The 4,548-nt window shown below is 39.7% G+C and overlaps 1 pseudogene; it reads right to left on the bottom strand.

The window, feature by feature from the left end:
- LOC102486102 (nucleolar RNA helicase 2 pseudogene) overlaps positions 1-1,528 on the bottom strand; it is a 7,320-nt pseudogene extending 5,792 nt beyond the window's left edge.
- Between the last annotated feature and the right edge of the window lie 3,020 nt (positions 1,529-4,548).

The raw sequence follows: 4,548 nt of genomic DNA on the forward strand, positions 1-4,548 counted from the left end.
GTTTGAGTCCCAGCCCCAGTGGCTTGAACTCATGCCAGCTGTGTGTGCGTGCCAAGAGGAGAATAGAGAAGAAACTGTGGCATGGCCATCCCCCCCTGGGGGGTAATTTCTCGCTTTCTGTCTTGTCTCTCTGTCTCTCTCTGGCCTGCGCACACACCCTATAGCAAAAGCTTCTCCAAACAAACAAACAAACAAAAATCTCTTCCATCTGATCAGCAAAACCCATTTTCAATATGTGCTCATCTTCATATAGGACAACATGCTTAAGTTGGTGAACTGGAGCTTGCCATTCTGTAGGAGGCCTTTGATACAACCTAGCAGCCCAACCAGGGTATCAATCCCATTCCTCATGTGTTCCATTTGACCTCCATATGGAGTTCCACCATAAAAATAAACCACTGCTGGGGACCAGCAGATGGCATAATGGTTATGTCGCTAGACTCCCATGTAGTTGATCACGGTTGGAGTCCTGGACTCAATGGCTTCAAACTCACACCAGGCACGTGTACATAAGTGCCCAAAATTCCAGGAAGAGAATGGAGGAGAATGGATTGTGGTGTGGCCATCTCCCCTTGGGGATGATTTCTCACTTTCTGTCTCTCTGTTTCTCTGTCTCTCTGACGAGTGCATGTTCCCTAAAAAAAAAACCCCTCATTAAAAAAAAAAAAAAAACAGGTCTCTGTCAGCTCGTTTGCAGTGTCACTGAAGTCTCCGCTTACTTAACTTGCCAACTCCCTTGCAGATACAAGGACCAGTACCTGAGCAGAACAGCCTCTCTTGTCCTATAGTTCTCCCTGGGGCTTCTCAATCAGAGGAATGGTAAAGAGTTCCTGTCTGTGCCTGTGCAGTGAAGTCTTTGGCACTATAGACACAGTGGGATGTCTTTCCTTGCTTAGAAACATGGAGGTCACCCCACGGCCTTTGAGAAGTTTAATAGTCTCTTCAGATACGGGAAAACATGAGAAAGTGCTTTCTTTTTGGTCCACAGGTATTTCCTGCTCTGTCTCGGTTACTTTCTTCCCTGGCAGCTTCTTGGGAATTAGAGTGAGGATCAGAAGGAGTGAATCCCTTCTTCAGTTTGGGGCTTTTCTCTCTGATGTTTCCATCCACTTCCTTCTCTTTCTTTAGTTTCTTGGGCTTAGGAGCATCTGTTTCTTCTTCAGAAGGCTCTTCACTTTTTTGGTTTTAGGAGAAGCAGGTAAGCCCTTCTTTTCAGAGGGCTCTTCCTTCTTTTTCGCACTGTTGGTTTTAGGAGAAACAATATCACCTTGAAGTGGCGCCTCTTCTTTTTTTGCCTTTTTGAATTTAGGAGCACTCATGTCAACTTCTGAAGGTTCTGCTTTCTTTTTACCTTTTGTGGCTCTGGGGGAAATAGTTTCTTCCTTTTCTTCTGCTGATTCTTCAGTCTTACTAAACTGAAAGGCTTCTCCTTTTTACCTCTCCTTTCATTATGCTTTTACAATGTCTTCACTTTTCCCACAGTCGTGGCGGACTCCACACGTGTGTCACCAAATGTTCCCAGTGTCATTCAGCACACGCTGCCTAGCCTGACCTAACTTCTCAACCGCGTGGAGAAGAGTCTCACCAACACTATATTGTCTGACTTTTAAATTCTAGCTTCTTAGTGAGCCCTTATTTCTGTTGCCAGAGGTCCAAAAGTTTATAAGAATCAAAGCTCAAATTCTACCATACTTCCAAAATGCCTTACTGACCTTCCTTTCTCTTTTATTTTACCCTGATAATTCACTTGTATGTTGTAATTATATATGCTTATAGAGATATATACATAGATAGATCCAAACACATGCAGACACACACACACACACACACACATACACACACAGGCATCTCAGCACTTAGAGTTGTTTCCAGTGGAATAGTTCATCCAATTAATCTAGAATACAATATTACTGAAAATAAAATTTTGTTCTTTTGTTACTTTTTTATTGATACTTTTTCTGATTGGCATTAGGATCTATGTTTTTTAATAATTACATATTTAGTATAATATAATAATAATGATGTTTAGTTATACATGTTGCAAATGTCTTATATAGTTTATGAGCTTTTGCTCTCTTAATAGTATCTTTTGATAAACAAAGTTTTGGTTGTAATATAGTTGAATTCATCAATCTTCCTAAAGAAAATAGTTTGTATTTTGTTTTTGGAGAGGTTTCTGCTATCATGCGCCTGCGCTCGCCAGAAAGAGAGAGACAGAAAGCGAAAAATCATCTCCCGAGGGAGGATGGCCACACCACAATCCCTTCTCCTCCATTCTCTTCTCGGGATCTTGGGCATGCATGCACATGCGCCCAAGGTTCAATTCCTGAGTTTAAGCCACCGGGTCCGAGTCCGGGACTCGAACCGCAGTCGACTATATGGGAGTCCAGCAACATAGCCATTACGCCAACTGCAGGTCCCAAGTTTGCATTTTTTAATGTCTATTACAAGAAAGGTTTCCTTGCCCTTAGTTCATAAAAATACTCTCCTATATATTTCTTTTTAAACGTCTTAATGTATTGCATTCCACCTTTAAGCCCTCATGTATTGGGAATAGCATTGATTTCATCATCTTATTATGTATAACAAATTGTTCCCAAAGTATTTATCGAACAGTTCCATCTGTTACCAGCAATATTCAGTGCCGTCCAATCATATGCCCAGTTTTCGTATATGAAGTCTTTCTCTTTTTTATTAGCCTGTTGGTCTATCCATTGACTGGTAATGTACTCTTCTAATTATTCAGAATTTACACCTTGATACCTAGTAGAACAAATGTCACTTGACTGTTCTTGTGTTTTCACTCTTGTTTATATATTTTGGAATGAAATTGTCAAGTTTCTTGGAAAATGTTTTTCCAATTTTGTCAGTTTGTAGAGAGTTAATATAGTTTCTTAATTGCATGTTCCTCTGTAGAAATGTGTTAATTAATTAATTTATTTAGGTCACATTCAATTACTCTGAATAATCTTTTATTATTTTTTTCTACAAAGGTTTTCACATATTTTATTAGATTTATTCCTAATTTGCATTTTTAGTAGGCATTCCTTCTTCAGATTTAAAATAGACCTAATTTAAAATAAGATGCTTCTAACATTTCTCTGTAAAAAATGCTATTTGCTGTCTTTTTTGGGGGGGGGCAAGAATGTGATAAGAATGTGAATTGGTGTAATTCTTATCGACTGACCATTTTTACTAACTGCAGTTCAAATCCTGCCTCCAGCACCCTGAGAAACATATATGCTGGTGTGCCTCAATCCTCATGGGATGGAGAAATGGAGGAAGGGAATTATGGAAGGACTATGCCCCACTGGGGAGTACTTTCGCACTCTCTTTCTCCTTCCCACCACCCTCACCCTCTCTGCCAAGCACACGTATTCTCTGGCTATCATTTTTTTTTTTTTTTCTTGAAGAGGTGGTGGGAAAAAGCTAAATTGGAGCCAAAGGAGAAACAAATATATCCAACTGAATTACAAATGAATAATATAACCACACTGAAGAGAGGGGTAATTCATCTAAGTAACTTTTGAAAACAGCAATGTTGTTTCTATCTTTTTAGACTATGAAAAAAAAAAAACTTTAAAAACTATTAGGCTTGATTTCCACATGGTATGGAGTTTGTAATTCTAAAACTCTTTCTATGTATTCCAGGATGGAGCAACTTAGTAATTGTACTGTGGAACTGATGTCTCACGCTTGGGGAGGAGAGTTACAAAGTGGGAAGATAGAAGGATATAATGAAATCTATGGTGATAGACTTGAATTGGAGGAATTGGGGTTAATTCATGACTCATAAATACAGATAGAAATAAGCTTAAATGGACGTAAGGATGGATGTGATACATACGAGGGCTCTTCAAAAAGTTGGCTGGAAATGTATGTTATGAAAAAACTATGAATGGGCTTCAAATGTTTTTGCACCAGGATACTCATACTTTGATTCTATTTTCTGTGAACTTTTTGAAGTTCCCCCACATAGTTCCTTGTTCTGTCTGCTGAGAGAGTGTAAAAGCAATGGCATTACGGTAACAGCAAAGACAGTAAGGCTCCTAGTGTTTTGTTTTGTTTTGTTTTTGAGAGATTTTTGTTACAGGGTGCATTCGCTGGCTGGAGAGAGAGAGAGACAGAAAGTGTGAAATCACCCCCTGGGGGGATGGCCATGCTATAACCCCTTCTCCTCCATTCTCTCGGGACCTTGGGTACACACACACACATATGCCTGGAATGAGTTTTAATTTGCTGGGTCTGGGATTTGAACCACAGTTGACTACGTGGGAGTCCAGCAACGTAACCATTATGTCATCTGCTGGTCCCAAGACTCCTAGTTTCTAAATACTGTTCTCTACTAAAAAGAGCCAGTATTTCTTCTGTCAACTTCTTGTGCTGGAGTTAGGATAGTACAAGGTGAGTCTGAGATATCTTTTGACAAAAACTAAGGAAGCCCTTAAAGGAAGAGATAAACAAGCCAAAATGACACAGAAATTACTTTGAGGGCTTCCACTGGCCAGATCAGGGCAAATTCGAGTATCAAGATGTCTCATTGAACAA

Source organism: Tupaia chinensis, unplaced genomic scaffold (genome assembly GCF_000334495.1).
Source record: "Tupaia chinensis unplaced genomic scaffold, TupChi_1.0 Scaffold000627_1, whole genome shotgun sequence".
NCBI lineage: Eukaryota > Metazoa > Chordata > Mammalia > Scandentia > Tupaiidae > Tupaia > Tupaia belangeri.